The 17,169-nt window shown below is 47.0% G+C and overlaps 1 protein-coding gene across 4 annotated transcripts in view; it reads right to left on the bottom strand.

Moving 5' to 3' along the window:
• Positions 1 to 17,169, bottom strand: part of gpd2 (glycerol-3-phosphate dehydrogenase 2 (mitochondrial)) — a 225,711-nt gene that overhangs the window by 179,357 nt on the left and 29,185 nt on the right. Inside the window, exon 1 of one of the 4 annotated variants that reach the window (XM_038789573.1) lies at positions 9,253 to 9,388. The exons of 2 other annotated variants lie outside the window; for them this stretch is intronic. The gene's annotated coding sequence lies outside the window, so the exon portion shown is untranslated. Of the gene's footprint in view, positions 1 to 9,139; positions 9,163 to 9,252; positions 9,389 to 17,169 lie in introns of those variants that run through there. One more of the 4 variants, XM_038789574.1, reaches the window with a different exon arrangement.

Here is a 17,169-nt window from a genome sequence, read left to right as displayed (position 1 = left end):
CAATATTTAACCTCTGTTAATTAACCTGGTCTATAATTTAATTTGCTAATGTATGGACGGCATAGTAGCACAGTGGTTAGCACTGTTGCTTCACAGCGCCAGGGACCCGGGTTCAATTCCCGACTTGGGTCACTGTCTGTGTGGAGTCTGCATGTTCTCCCCGTGTCTGCGGGTTTGCTCCGGGTGCTCCGGTTTCCTCCCACAAGTCCCGAAAGACGTGACTGTTAGGTGAATTGGACATTCTGAATTCTCCCTCGGTGTACCCGAACAGGCACTGGAACATGGCGACTAGGGGATTTTCACGGTGGCTTCATTGCAGTGTTAATGTAAGCCTACTTATGACACTGATAAAGATTATTACTCAGAATTTAAGCTAATATTGTTCCAATTTTAAAACACTGGTTAAAGTGCGTGGGCAAAAACGGCCATCAAGATGAATAGTTACTCAACGCAGGTGCAGTACCTCAAATCTGGCACCCTCGGGACCAAGGTCTTCCTGGATTTGGGATATTTCCAGATTTCAGGTTGGACAATTCAGATCAGGTGGAGTCAATGGTCATCTGTAGCACAGGTCAGAACAGCACACAAGGCGGGAAAGCTGGTAAGTAGTCGAGAGCCACACCATAGCAATGCAGTACATAACCGAATTGGCCAGATATGTTTTCAGATAGTTGGACTTGAGGGACTCCTACCTATACGAGTCCAAGAATTACCACCAGATTAGCACCAGCAGCAACCTTGGTTACTAAATACCATAATTCCTATGGCCCTTCTGAACCTACAATACTACCAGTGGCAGCCGCAGCCGAGGGAGTGAGGGGATGTATACGAGAGCCGAACATGGAATCGGTGAGGCTGGAGGAGTGCTCCTGCAAGGGAACAACCCTCTGAACCCTTGCCACGGCAGCACTCCCATCCGCACCCCTCCCCCCACTCCCACCCCTGGCAAAATACACATCCTACCCAGTGCGGGTAGCCACATTCAGGACATGGAACCAAATGAGGCAACATTGTGGTTTAACAGAGATGTTCTCTATGGCCCCCATCTGTGGTAACCACAAATTCCTGCGAGCCACGCTTGATGCCAAAAGTAGAGACAGGGCAGGGGATGCTAGCAGGAGATGCTCGTGACTTTTACATGGGGGACAGACGTTGGCCCTCGATGAACTAATGGAAGAACTGGAGCTACCGAAAGGACAGGAGCTCTGGCACCTACTAATCGAAAACTTTCGCCACAAGGAGATGACGAGGTACCCTAGGGTCCCGAGAGACACTTTACTGGAGGAACTACTAAACATGGACAGTAAGGAGAAGGGGAACCTCTATGGATGACTGCTGGAAAAAGCAAGGACACCATTGAACAGAGCTAGGCAGAAATGGGAGGACGAACACGGGACAGAAGTGGGCTGGAGACTCTGGATCGAAGTAGAGCCAACTCCACCTCCTCCTGTGCGAGGTTAAGCCTAATGCAGTTTAAATGGTGCACAAAGCTCACCTAACTAGAACCCGAATGAACATGTACTTTCCAGAGGTGGAGGATAAATGTGAACAGTACCAGGGAGGCTCGGCCTACCACGCTCGCATGTTCTTAGCCTGACCCAGACTTGTTGGGTTCTGGACAGCGTTCTTTTGAGTTGATGTCCAAGGTTGGAGGGGTGAGGGTGGAGCCATGCCAAGAGTGGCAGTCTACAGGGTGTTGGACCAGCCAGAACTACATATGGGAAGAGGGCCGATGCCGTGGCTTTTGCTTCTTTAATCACACGCTGGAGAATCGTGCTCGGCTGGCGATCAGCATCACCACCCATAGCTGCAGACTGGCTGGCAGACTTGTCGGAATTTCTCCACCTGGAGAAGATCAAGTACACCATCCGAAGATCGGACGAGAGCTTGCACAAAGTGTGGGGGTTATTCATCAGCCTGTTTGAAGTCAATAGGGATTAGGAAGAGGGGGGTGGGGGAACTGATGAGGGTAGACAAGAGCACACAATGCAGAGGAGTAGGAGGACGACCAATGGGCATTCACGATACACACAGAGGTGACACTACCACAGGGGGGCATTACACCAACCCATATATAAAGGACACAGCACACATGATCTTCCTCTTTCCAGTGGAGACATTCAGTGCGCGGAGACACAGGGTTGATTCAATATCACACCCACCACGTGGATTGTAGCAGACTGGTTTGTCAGTCTGAGTAGCTATAGAAGGATTAACAGTAGTGGCGAACCAGAGTAGGAGAATTGTAAATAGTTCAATAAACGTGTTGAAGTTATCTCCACGTCTGAACCTTCCTTTGTCAGAGTGCACATCAAGGAAGCCGCTTATGCTACGTCAAGAGCATAACAAGACAGAACCCAGGTGAGTAGCAGAGAGAGACATGGGAAAATGAGGGAGGAGGGGGGGGGGGGGATGGGGTCAGGGAGCCCCTCCCACCCACCCAACCCACAAAGACAACAACAGGAACTGCATAAGAGCGAAATACACCGATACAGCACACCCAGGGCAAAAAAGGGGGTGCCAGGAAGGAGCCCGACTACCAACGGGGGAGGGCCGACAGAAGGGGCGGGTGTAAAATTGTACGTAAAAAAAGCATCATATCTTGTAAATATTATGTGCTTTACATGTTAAACTGTTCAAATTGGAAAATGCCAATACAGAAGTCTGAAGACCCGCACATCCAGACATAGGAACAGCTGTGGGCTCATGTTCCACCTGAGGAGTTCAGCAAATAGTCAACTTGGTACTTTGTCACTGCAATAACCAAAAGGTTATTATACAGTGGAAGGTGCAGTTTTTCCAGATGAGATGTTAGATTGATTCCCCAACATTAAATATGCCATGCTACTATTCAGAGTTTGGTGTGTGAGTTCCAACATTTCTCATTCAACGAACACCACCAAAACAGAGTTGTTACTTCACCCGTTTGCCTTTTGTGGGACTTTATGTGGCAAATGACGAGCATATGCACTTACATATTAATGAAACTACTCGGAGACATCTGAAGTACATATATGTGCAAGTTATTTCTTCTGCTGAAATTTCTATTTACTAAAAGGTGTTTTTTTTTTATAAGTCAGACTAGTATTAGCAAGATCCTGCATGACCATGCTGGCATAAGCATTTATTGTAATGGAATATCACCAAAAACTCTAAACTAACATAGGTGCATTGCATATCTAAGCCTGGACTATTCTCCGTGAGTGCATTGTGAAAGTTGTACACCAGTCACACTCAACTTGTTGATGTCCAGTGTCCTTCCAACCTCATGGATGTCAATCAGAAATCCTAATAACAAGGAAGTCCGAAAGAACGCACTGATCTACACTGCACATTTCTTCCAAATGTGTCAAAATTCAAGTTTCAACATGACATATACATTTATGCTTTATAAATTCATTGAAAACCCCAACATTTTGCAAAAAAAAAAGCAAAACAAAAGAATGAATCCTGATAATCTGGTTCCAATGTGGTAAAACCATGAGAACAAGCATAACTGGGAATACTTATTTGAGAGTCAAGGGTGAGATAGGTTGAGATTCGGCAAAGCAAAGAGAGTTTGCTGGATAGATGCAAGGAAGACATTAGAAACTATTACTAAAGATGTTATAGCAGACCACTTTGAAAAATTCAAAGCAATCAGGCAGAGTGAGCAGTGTTTTGTGAAAGGGAAATCATCTTTATAAAGGAGTCACATGTGCAGTGGATAAAGGCGAACTGTCCAGAAGACAATTGATAAGGTGCCACATCAAAGTTTATTGTCAAAGGCGCCACACCAAAGGTCATTGCTGAAGATAGGAGATCATGGTGGAGGCAACTTATTGGCATGGATAGAACATTGGGGATATTTTTCTGATTAGCAGGATGTAACGAGTGGTGTGCCTCAGGGATCAGTGCTGGGGCCTCAACTTTCTACAATTTATATAAATGATATGGAAGAAACAACCAAAGGTATGGTTGCTATGACACAAAGATAGGTAGAAAAATAAGTTGTGAAGCGAACAGACAGATGCTTGAAGAGGACATAGATAAGTGAGTGGGAAAAGAATGGGCAGATGGAATATAATGTGAGAAAATGTGAACTTGCCCATTTTGGCATAGAAGCACATTATCTAAATGGTGAGAGACTGCAGAGTTTTTGAGAGATCCGAGTGTCCGCGTGCATGAATCACAAAAGGCCAGTATGCAGGTACTGGAAGTAATTAGGAGAGCTAATACCATATATAAAGAGGGGAATGGATTACAAAAGCAGGGAGGATAAGCATCAGTTGTACACAGTATTAGTGAGACCACATCAGGAGTACTGTGTAAGTTAAGTAACTTATTTAAGGAAAGATTTAAGTGCCTTGGAAGCAATTCAGAGAAGGTTTACTAAGCAAATGCCTGGAATGGGCAGGTTGTCTTATAAGGAAAGGTTAGACAGGCTAAGCTTGTAACCACTGGATGTTAGAAAAGTAAGAGGTGACTTGATTGAAACACAAGATCCTGAAGGACATTGGCAGAGTGGATGTGGAGAGGATGTTTCCTATTGTGGGGGAAATCTAGAATGTGCTCACTGCTTAAAAATAAGGAGATGCTCATTTAAGACAGAGATTAGAAGATTTTTTTTCTGAGGATCACGAGTGTCTCTCTTCCTCAAACAGCGGAAGCAGTCTAAATATTTTTAAACACAGAGCGAGGTAGACTTTTGATGAAAGGAGGTGAAAGGTCATCAGGGGTAGAGATCATAATCAAATCAGCCATGATCTTATTGAATGGCGGAGTAGGCTCGAGGGGCCAAGTGGGCTATTCCTGCTCCTAATTAGTATGTTTGTCTGTAAAATATTGAAAAGACTTAACTGTACAGTAATCACCTTCAGCCATGGCTGAATGTACTGCCTACTGCAAAGGAATCAGACCTAATATTCCAGTGGTAGGACTGATGATCTGCACCCCTAGCCAAGCTTTCCAGTACAGCTACAACACTGGCATCTACCCAGCAACTGGAAAATTACTCGGATCTACCCTGTCCAAAAAATACAGGAGCAATTGACTGAGTCAATTAACCCCCCCAATCAGTCTGCTTTCAGCCGTCAGCAGAGTGATGGAAGGTGTTATCGACAGTGCTATCAAGTGACACCTACACAACAATAACCTGCTCGAACGCTCAGTTTGGGTTCCACCAGGGTCATTCAGCTCCTGACCTCATTACAGCCTTGGTTCAAACATGGACAAAGAGCTGAACTCCAGAGGGGCGGAAAGAAAGACAGCCCTGAATGTCAAAGCAGCAGTTGACCTAGTGTAACATCAAGGAGCCCAAGCAAAACTAGAGATAGAAAAACCCTCCATTTATTAGAATCATACCTAGCAGAAAGGAAGATGATGATGGTTCAGTCTTCAACTGCTTCATTCGACCAACCCTCCATCCGAGTCAGAAGAGGGGATCTTTACTGATGAACGCACAATGTTCAGCACCATTCACGACTCCTAGGATACTGAAGCAGTCTATGCCCAAATGCAGTAAGGCCTGAGCAGCTTTCAGGCTTTAGCTCAGAAGTGGCAAGTAACATTTGCACCACATAACTGCTAAGTAACAGCCATCTCAACAAGCCTGAACGTAATCAACTCCCCTTGCCATTCAACGACATCAGCATTGTTGAATCCCTCACAATCAACATTTTGGGTTTACCATTGACCAGAAACTGACCTGGACCAGCCATATGAATAAAAGAGATCAGAGGCTCAGACTTTTGTGGAGAATAGCTCACCTTCTGGCTCCACCAAGCCTGTCTACCATCTACAAGGCACAAGAGTGTGCTGGAAGACAGGACTTGGTCTCAACAAGAGCTGTGCGGGTACGCTTTTTTTCCTTCTTGTTGCTTTCCTCACCACCTGCCAAAGACCTAGGGCTGGATTCTCCGCATCCCGACGGCGAAATCACGTTGGGTGATGGGACGGAGAATCCAGTTCCCACATGAAAACGGGACAGGTGCCGGTTTGGCGATTCTCCGCCCATAAAAAGCAGCGTACTCCCCACTGAGTATCCACCACCTGAGGCCGGTGCCAGATGCCTGCCCCGGTATTCCCCACCCACGCCCCCGACAGGCCAAATTCCCGACAGCCGCCAGTCAGGGGACGAGCTGGAGGGCATAGGGGCCTCATTCAGGACTGGGGTATTTTTGAGCGGGCGGTCCAGGTCAGGCACGTAGCAGATTGGGGGCACTATTTCCGCGGTCCAGGTTCGCAGTCCAAGTCCGCCATGGAGCATGGCTGCTGGAGGCTGCCACCATACGCAGCCTCTGATCCCGAACTGTGGGGGGCCGTATCAGCTGCTAGCTCCACGACAGCTGCCTGCTCGCACCCTACAAGGCAGTGAATCTGTGGCCTCCTGATGCCAGTTTTCACGACGGCGTGGAGACATAGTCCCTGAACCGGGCAATCCAGCCCCTAGTCTATCAGCTATATCCTTTCGGACTCATTCAGAAGTGGTGTTACTGAGCCACTCATGGTGATGGACATTGAAGTCTCCATCCAGAGTACATTTTGTGCCTTTGCCATCCTCAGTGCTTCCTCAAAGTAATGTAGTCAGCAGGTTTCCTTGCCCATGTTTGACCTGATGCCATAAAACCTCATGGGGTCCAGAGTCAATGTTGAGGACTTCCTCCTGATTTATACCACGGTGTTGCCACCTATGCTGGGTATAAGAACATAAGAACTAGGAACAGGAGTAGGCCATCTGGCCCCTCGAGCCTGCTCCGCCATTCAATTAGATCATGGCTGATCTTTTGTGGACTCAGCTCCCCTTTCCGACCCGAACACCATCACCCTTAATCCCTTTATTCTTCAAAAAAACTATCTACCTAAACTATACCCTGTCAGTGATCGTGGTGTCTGAGTGGCCGCCCGTTTTCAACGGGTCCCGCCGACGTAAATCACAACAGGTCCTTACCGGCGGCATCTGCCTCCAGGAGCAGCCTTAAGAGTCCTCAGGGGGGCATGGGGAGGGATCTGGCCCCAGGGGATGCCCCCACGGTGGCCTGGTCCGTGATTGGTACCCACCGATCCGCGGGCGGGCCTGTGCCGTGGGGCACTCTTTCCCTCCATGCCAGCCGCTATCAACCTCCGTCATGGCCAGTGCGGAGACGAACCCCCATGCACATGCGCTGGGATGACGCCAGCACACGCTGGCACTCCCGCGCATGCGACAACTCGTGCCGGCCGGCAAAAGCCCTTCCGCGCCGGTTGGAGTGGCATCAAGCCCTTCCATGCCAGCTGGCCTGGCGCCAAACACTCCGGTACCGGCCTAGCCCCTGAAGTTGCGGAGGATTCCGCACATTCGGGGCAGCCCGATGCCGGAGTGATTCATGCCATTCCTCGGTGGAGTGGCCCACCCCGCTGGTTCGCGGAGAATCCTGCCCACTATCACTGTTCCTTCACGGTCACTGGATCAACATCCTGAAACTCCCATCCCAACAGCTCTGTGTACCTACACTACATGGACTGCAGTGGTTCAAGAGGGCAGCTCACCACCACCTTCTCAACTGTCAAAGTAAATAAGAACAAAGAAAATTACAGCACAGGAACAGTCCTCGTCAGAGTCCCCCTGAGGACTCTTCGGCCCTCCAAGCCTGGGTTGCTCATGATGCCCTAACTATACTAAAACTAAAAAAAAAAAACAGAAACTGCTGGAAATGCTCGGCTGACTGGCAACATCTGTGCAGAGTCAGAGACAAGAGTTAACATTTCAGGGTGATGGAAGGTTATTGATCTGAAACGTTAAGCGGAATTTTCCAAGCCCCATGATGACGGGCTTGGAGACAGGTTTTCCAGGTAAATGTGGAGTATTGGGAGCCAGCTTAGGATGGTACCCCATAAGAGGAGGGATGGGAATAGCACCGATTGCTTGCTGATTAAAGCCCCATTTAGGGAAAGATTTTGCAGCTTCACTGGCTTTCAAGTGGATCAGCGCTCTGCTGCCTACAGAGGCTGTCAGCTCAATGGGATACCCTGTAGCAGACCATGAGGGCATTGGAGCCAGATACTCCATGCCCAACACAAGGGCAGCAGCAATTAAAGGTGGCTCACCACCACCTCCTTAAAGTTAACCAGGCATGGGCAACAAACACTAGCCCAGCCAATGATACCCAGATCCTATGGAAGAATGAAAAATGTATATAATTCATTTACTCTAAAGTTTCCTCAATATTTTAAGCCACTTAATTTGTTTACATCCAGGTTGTGCGCATCTTTTTTGGTGCAAACGTGGAGGAAACCTTGGCAAATTCACCCACATACACCAGTAACAACTTATGTTTATAAAGCACTGTTAATGTAATGCAACTTCCCAATGTGCTTCACAGCAGCATTATTAAACATGACACTGAGCCACATAGGCAGATAATATATTAGACAACCAAAGCTTGGCCAAACAGGCAGTCTTCAAGGAGCAGTTGCAAGGCGGGCAGTTAGGTCAAGAGGCAGAGATTTAGGGAAGGAATTCCTGAGTAAGGCCTAAGCAATTGCAAGTGCTGCCACTAATGATGGAGCTGGTAAAATCAGGGATGCTGAAGTGGTCAGAATGAGATAAACACAGGTACCTGAAGAGAGCTGTGGGACTGGGTGAGATTACAGAGAGGGGTGAAACCATGGAGAATTTTTGGGGGACAAAAGAAGAGGGGGGAGGATTTGCAAGTCGGAAATAGCACAGGAGGCAAAAAGAGCCGGGATGAATCTGTCACAGCGAATTAACAAACGCACGCTCCCCCCCCCCCCCCCCCCAAATAATACTTGACCCGGGGTCCACACTTCGCTGGGACTCGTTCAGAAGCTGCAAACCACTTGCTCGGTTTCTGGGAGGAGATGGTGTTGTCAGCCCAGACTGACACCGCTTTCAGCCATTCAAAGCTCGGGGCACCAGGGCCCCTGTCAGGGGCAGCGGGAAACAGGCGGGATTTACACTCCGTCCAACAGCGGAAGGGCGGGGGGTGGGAGCAGAAGTCGGAAAACAACAATCGGAGGGCGGCCTTTATCTAACTTCTGGATTAACGCAGAAATGAAGAAAAATCCCAAATAACTGCGGGTCCCAGATGGGCAGCATTGCACAAGGAGCATGTTGCACACTCGGTGTGCTGATAACATCCCTGCACTTCACCGGCCTTACCTGTGCAAAGATACCCAACACCGCTCTGGGAAGCAGGATGTGAGACTGGGGATTTACTGACACCTCCCTGCCCCCGCCTTAACTGTCATTCGTTAACAATTCAGCGCACTCACCAATTCCCACTGTCGCTATCCTTCAGCATTTCCTGAACATTGTCCGATCTCCACCCCAATAAACACAGGCTCGGCTGGGCTGGGCTTTGCTTCCAGCAGTTTATGTGATCACAGCCCGACTGAGAGATTGACAGCTCGGATAGCCCAACAGGACTGCGGCGCCGCACTCAATAGAGGCGGCCTTTCGCACTGACTGCACCAACCAGAGCCAGGGAAGGAGTTTTCTTTAATTGCATCTTATTTCTCGCTTCGAGGCAGAAAAGGGGTTGCTGCCGGTCACAGCACAATCGTTGCATTGATCCCTTTATGAAAGCTAATGCCCCTAATTACACTGCATGTCTTGTCATTAAGGGGTGCAATCATCAGAATGTTGGGTTTTGGTTCTTCAGTATAGCCCTGCCACACATGGAAACCCATTGCCATATGTAAGACCCTCCAAATCAAATTACTGAAAGATCTATGCAATTACAGTTTCTCCTGTCTTAATATTGGGTGCTCTGCCAAAAATGGCATTGGGGCCAAGATAGCTAACCTAAAACCAAACCATGATGTGGAGATGCGTTGGACTGGGGAGGGGCACTGTACATAGTCTTACAACAGGTTAAAGTCCAACAGGTTTGTTTAGAATCACTCGCTTTCAGAGCGCAGCTCTTTCGTCAGGTGAATGGATTCACCTGAGGAAGGAGCTGCGCTCCGAAAGATAGTGATTCAAAACAAATCTGTTGGACTTCAACCTGGAGTTGTAAGACTTCTTACTAAAACCTAACGTAAGAAACCTAGAGCCCTCCAGCCCCCTATCTCTTTCCATCCTGGTGCCCGCCATATCACGAAGAGTCTTCAGTCAGTTAAAATCATGCATCTTATAATGGTATTGGTATATGCCTCCTGTTGCTTGTTCAACTGGAAAATCCACACTTTTACTTTAAGCCTAATGGAGGAATAAATCTCTGGATGTTTTCCTTTATATTTTATCAATGAGCCAAACTGGTTCAAAATCATCAACAGGGCAAGATCCCGGTTCAGACCAGGATCATCGTTGGTACTTCTTTTCTTAGGCAGTCTCTTGGGGCCTACTCTGGATTGTGCGTTCTGTGGTGACTAAAAAGTGCAACACTGGATCCACAACTCTGCCACAGATGGTGCAAGCAGTTTTTAATGAGGTGGGTGGGTGGCATGTTCGGAACCTGGTACGCTCCTTCCACTGTTTGCGCTTGTTCTCAACCTGGGCCTGTCTGAGATGTTCAAAATGTTTGGCAGCTTCACAGATGCTTCTTTTCCAGTTTGGGTTGCCTCGAGCAAGAGATTCCAACAAATCGGTGGGGATGTTGCATTTTTCAAGGAAGCTTTGAGGACATCCCTGAAGCATGTCCTCTTCCCTCCTGGTAAGAGCTTGCCATGATGAAGCTTGGGTAGAGAGCATGTTTTGGAAGTCTTGTGTCAGGCAGATACACGTTGTGGCCACCCAACATAGCTCATTAACCATAACCAATGCCTCCATACTGAGGATATTGGATGTTGAGTAAGAGGTGCGCGGTCAGTGAGAGGAGCCTGTTGCTCAGTGAGAGGGCCTGAGTTAGGTAGATACCAAGATCAGTTGGGAATTTGTTTCAAAATGAGAATTTGGTGCATAGTGGGAAATAGGTACTTTAGTTAAGGTTTACTGCAAGTTGTAACGTACAATGAGTGAGTCATTTGGTGAAGGCCTGGTAGGAGGTACTATTTATATGGACGATAAGGGAATAGTGTAGATGGGCTTAAGAGGGGTTTCACGGTCGGCGCAACATCGAGGGCCAAAGGGCCTGTACTGCGCTGTAATATTCTATGTCTATTTTTCTTTATTTTAAAGTATTTTTATTCAGGTTTTGCAGAAGTTTTCATAATAAAACAGTAGTAACAATAATAACAAAACAAACTAGAGTGAACATTAACATAGTGTAAAAAGAGAATATACAATAACAATTAAATAGACATTACCCCACACGACCCAGTCTTCCCACACCATCCCAATGAAGCACTCACCCCCCCCCCCCCCACCCCCTCCTCCCCCTACGGATTGCTGCTGCTGCTGACATTCTAATTTTCCCCGAGAAAGTCGACGAACGGCTACCACCTCCGAGAGAACCCTAGCGTAGACCCTCTTAAGGCAAACTTTAGGCTGAGAAACCCAGCCATGTCATTAATCCAAGTCTCTACACTCGGGGACTTTGAGTCCCTCCACATTAATAAAATCTGTCTCTGGGCTACTAGGGAGGCAAAGGCCAAGTCGTCGGCCTCTTTTGCCCCCTGAACTCCCAGGTCTTCTGACACTCCGTAGATCGCTATCTCTGGACTCGGCACCACCCGTGTGTTAAGCACCTTGGACATTGCCCTCGCGAACCCTTACCAGAACTCTCTAAGCTCCGGGCATACCCAAAACATGTGGACATGATTTGCAGGGCTGCCCTTGCACCTCACACAACTGTCTTCTACCCAAAAAAACTTGCTCATTCTCAGACATACTATTTTTCGTCTACTCTTTTTCAGCCTCCAGTATTTGATTTCCATGTTGGTGCAGCAGAAGGAGCAGGTAAATCAATAACTGGTATTATCAGAAACTGTAAGTTTTATCAGTGTTGTTTTATCAGTGTTGTACTGTATTGTTTTATCAGTACTATAACGTTTACTGGCAGTGCCAAAACCTATTGGGAGATGTAGGCTTTATTAATTATAAATAAATTAATTAGTTATTGATTTATTAGCACATATTGGAGATGGCAATGTAGATGATAGGCAGCGATTGCAAGATGAGGGAGCTTCTGGATATCAGTGTGATCCATGACAAACACATCTCAGTAAGTGATTGTGGCTGCAGGAACTTCAGCTCTGAGTTATTGAACTGGAAGTCAACTTGCAGAGACCACAGTGCATGAGGGAGGGGATTGCAGTGGGAGAGGGGAGGCCCAGTTGACATGGTCCTTGTAGGTACCAATGACATCGGCAGGACAAAGAAGGAGTTTCTGCATAGTCGGTATGTGGAGCTTGGCACCAAATTAAAAGGCAGAACCTCAAAGGTCTTGATCTCTGAATTATTACCTGAACCATGTACAAAATGTCAGAAGACAAATCCAATTTGAGAGATGAATGCGCGGATTGGTGTGGGAGAGGTGGGTTCTGGTTGGTGGAGCACTGGCATCAGTACTGGGGAAAGTGGGATTTGGACCATTGGGGCGGTCTACACCTGAACCGGTGTTCTCATAAGCCGCATAACTAGGGAAGTAGAGAGGGTTTTGAACTAAGTAGTGGAGTTGAGGGATTAAATTTGGGAAGATGTAGTTAATCAAAGAGTAGAGATAAGGCGAAAGAGAAAGGCAAATGAAAAACAGACTGTGACAGGAAGGAATAGAGAATACAAATCTAACAGTAAAACAACAGATGAGACTAGAGGTTATAAAAATAATAAAACAGATAAAACTAAAGGTTCGATCTGAATGCACAAAGCATTCAGAAAAAGTAGATGAACTGAGGTCGCACAAATAAGTAAGTACAATTTGATAGCTATTACAGAGACATAGCTACAAAAGGACTTGGATTGGGACCTGAATAATAATAGGTTGCAAGACATTTAGGAAAGTCAGGAAGTGAGGAAAAGGTGGGGGTTGGCTCTGTTAGTTAATGATGGTATTAAACAATAGAGAGGGCTGACCTAAGTTCATAGGAGACATGGTAGCACAGTGGTTATCACGGTTGCGTCACAGCACCAGGGACCTGGGTTCGATTTCCGACTTGAGTCACTGCCTGTAAGGAGTCTGTAGTCCCGTGTCTGCGTGGGTTTCCTCCGGGTGCTCCGGTTTCTTCCCACAAGTCCCAAAAGATGAGCTTTTTAGGTGAATTGGACATTCTGAATTCTCCCTCTGTGTACCTGAACAGGCGCCATGGGCACCATTGGGCAGATGCAGCATGGGTTCATGAAAGGCAGGACATGAATGACTAATTTAGTAAAATTCTTTGAGGATATTTTGAGCGCGGTGGACAATGGTGAACGGGTGGATGTGGTTTATCTGGATTTCCAGAAGGCATTCGACAAGGTGCCGCCCAAAAGGCTGCTACATAAGATAAAGATGCATTTTCTGAAGATATTTTTAAAAGAAGCAAGTGAGCACTGGTCCTGTAGAAAGTGAGTCTGCAGAATTAATCATTGAAAATAAGGAGATGGCAGACTAATTGAACAAGTATTTCACTATGGAGCAGGGTTTTTCAAAGTGAAGGCCGTGACCCACAGATGGGTCAGGGGCAGGTGTCAGAAGAGTCGCAGAATAATCAGTCGCGGCATTCCCGAGGTGGTCTTGATCCTGGGAGAAGTGCCCAATGGCCACTACCAGCTTTCAAATTGAGAACGGAATGAGGCTGCATGTAGTCTTCTGGCCATAAATGGTAGCAGTGAGCAGATCTACTTAGCAGGTCAGTGAACGACTCTGCTTTCTCAGAAGACTAAGGAAATTTGGCATGTCACCTACGACTCTCAGCAACTTCTACAGTTGCACCACAGAAAGCATTTTGCTTGTATCACAGCTTGGTATGGATCCTGCTTTGCCCAAGACCGCAGGAACTACAGAAGGTTGTGAATGTAGCTCAATCCATCAAGCAAACCAGCCTCCCATCCATTGACTCTGTCTACAATTCCTGCTGCCTCAGAAAGGCAGCTAGCATAATTAAGGACCCCACGCACCGTGGGCATACTCTCTTCCACCTTCTTCCGTCAGGAAAAAGATACCAAAGTTTGAGGTCACGTACCAACTGACTCAAGAACAGCTTCTTCCCTACTGCCATCAGACTTTTGAATGGACCTACCCCGTATTAAGTTGTACTTTTCTCTACACCTTCCTATAACTGTAACATTATATTTTGCAGTCTCTCCTTCCTTCCCTATGTACAGTATGCATTGTTTGTACAGCATGCAAGAAACCATACTTTCCACTGTATACTAATATATGTGACAATAATAAATCAAATTAAATCAGTCATGTACCCTGCACATACATACAGGAAAAGCGCTCTGTACATACGTGCTTTTGCCGCAAAATCACAGAGGAGAGCTTCTATTCTTTGCTGCTAGTAAGCATGGCAAGAGGACTGTGAAGGTGGATTGTTTTGTTACAAGTAAGAGACGGCCAGGGACACAAATAGGCAGTGTATCTACTGGCCAGGATCTCAGAATCTGCTGGAGAGATCTGCTCAGGAGAGAGCACAGCAGGGCGGAGCAGAGCGAGTGTTAGATCTGTAAAGAGTTGCAGAGTAAACAGCCTACATTCCCTAGAAAGAAAATCTTAAATCAGGTACAAAGCAGCATAAAGATGATTTCTTGAGATATGGAGCACGATTCTCCGAAATGGAGACTAAATGTTCGCGCCGTAGTGAACGGAGCCGCGTTTCACAACGGCACAAAACAGGTGCGGGGACAACCAATTCTGGCTCCCACAGGGGGACAACACGATGCTGGGGCAGTTCATGCCGCTCCAGCCTCCCTTCCTGGCTCCAAATGGGAGCCGCGCCAACCCGCGCATGCACGGGGGACTTCTTCAGCACGCTGGCCCCAACGCAACATGGCATGGGGGTTCAGGGTCCGGCCACGCAACAAAGTAGGCCCGGGGGGAGAGACCAGCCCGCCAATCGTCGGGCCCTGATTCCAGGCCAGACCCCATCGGAGGCCCCCCCCCCGCGGACGGAGCCCCCCTCCCACCACCCCCCCACAGGCCGTCCCCCCGACCCTTCGCACAGAGTTCCCACTGGCAGTGACAAGGGGTGAACGGAGGCGGCGGGACAATGCCGTTTCCACGTGGCTGCTCCGCCCATCTGGGCCGGAGAATCGGCGGCCTGGCCACAGACAGCGGCCCGCGACCGGCGCCACGCCAAATGCGCCAACGCAAATGGTGGCAATTCTCTGCACCTCGGAGAATCACGCGCCGGTGTTGGGGCGGCGTGGCGAGTTTGCGGTGATTCTCAGGCCCGGCTTGGGGCTGGGTGAATCGCACCCATGGTTTTGTTAATTGTGCCAATGCAACTCAGATTGCAAAGCCCATGTGTGTTATATGCAGAGAAGTACTGGCGAATGAGGGTTTAAAACCCGCAAAACTTCAAAGGCATTTGACGACTAAGCATGGCGAGTTTGAGGTCAAACCTCTTGATTTCTTCCAAAAAATGCAAGAACTTAAATCATCAGCTGAAATTCGTAGCCGAAATGTAACATTGAATGGCAAAGCAAAATTAGCCTCTGACATGGTTGCTCACTGTAAACTAAAGATAAAATGCCCCTACACTATAGCAGAGAGATGAATTCTCCCTGCAGCATTAGATATGGCTTGCATGGTCCCAGATGAGAAGTCAGCTGAAAAACTGAAATGCATCCCACTTAGTGATAACACAGTGGCTCGCTGAATTTGTGATATTGCTGAGAATTTAGAAGTCCAGCTTATATCTCATTTAAAGTCAGCAAAGGAGGTCTCAATACAACTTGATGCAAGTATAGATGTTTCAGATTGTGCAACCTTGCAAGTTTACATTAAGTAAGTTTGGCACAATGAATTTTTGAGGATTTGCTGTGCTGCCTGACATTACCAACCAGCACTACTGGTGCATAGATATTTGACGCGTTAAATAGTTACATGGTTGGAAAGTGCGGCTTGACTGAGTTAATTTCAGTGGAATCACAAGCGATGGGACAGCCAACAAGTCTGGCATAAACAGCAAAATTCTAATAAGGATTAAGGAGGCAGCTGGTCAAGACATTGTTTGGAATCATTGTTTTATTCACCGAGGGGCACTGGCATTGAAAGCAATTCCATCAGTTCTTGAAGGGGCATTGAACTGAATTGTGAAAGTTGTAAATTTAATTAAACACAGCGCACTCAATACTAATAATCTTCTCTGAATTGCCTCATTTTCAAACCACACATCAAACAATATCTCATTGTATCGTCTCGATACTAGCTTTTTCAAGCCTCTTTGTTCCGACATAGGGGCAGAGCACGCACATTTATTGTTCCACACAGCGGTATGTTGGCTTACAAGGGGTCGGATGCTTGACAGAGCTTATGAACTGAGGCATGAAATCCACGCTTTCCTTCTTGAGAAATTGTCTCCTCTGGCTGATTCTTTTGGTGATGAAAATTGGATGCTAATTATGTCTTACCTTGCAGACATCTTTTCAATTCTAAATGGACTGAACCTCAAATTGTAAGGGAAGGACAATGATTTCTTTCAGCACTGTGAAGAAATAGATGCTTTCTAAAACTTATTGGAAGTTTAGCAAGTGTGAGCATAAAGCTGAAACTACTACATATTCCCCACATTGCTACGACATCAAAGAAAACAGTGTATTAGTCAGAGAACTTTCAGTAGGCTGGTAAACCTTATTCAGTCGCATCTGGCTGTGCTGATCAACAATTTTTGTTGCTACTTTCCAGTGGAAACATTTCAGATTTCGAAAGAGAAGAGGTGGGTGAAATATCCTTTTGAGTTTGAGACCCCAGAGTCAGTTATCAATTTACAGCTGGCTCCAAATGAGGAGACTGAACTCCTGCGCACATTAAAAACACACCACATGTCCACACAGTTGTCAGCATTCTGGAGTAGCATCTCTGAGGAGAATACAGTTCTGAGTAAAACAAGCATTTTGTTGCTGTTACCCTTCATGATTACCTAAATGTGTAAAGTTGGATTTTTTTTGTTCTTACAAAGATGAAGACGAGACAAAAGAACCGGCTGAACTGTGCACCTGATTTGTGCATTGCCCTCTCCTCCTGTGAACCTGATTGGAGTGAGATTGTGAGAGTCAAGCAGGCTCACCTGTCATATTAAAATGTGTCCTGTGTCGCAAAGGTCGGCCGGCGTGGGTAGCGAAGGTTGGCCGTCATGAGTGTCAAAGGATGGCCAGTTGGCAAA

Source organism: Scyliorhinus canicula, chromosome 2 (assembly GCF_902713615.1).
Source record: "Scyliorhinus canicula chromosome 2, sScyCan1.1, whole genome shotgun sequence".
In the NCBI taxonomy this organism is placed as follows: Eukaryota; Metazoa; Chordata; class Chondrichthyes; order Carcharhiniformes; family Scyliorhinidae; genus Scyliorhinus; species Scyliorhinus canicula.
Note: the sequence above shows the minus strand (reverse complement) of the source record. Positions and strands in the feature narration are given on the sequence as shown.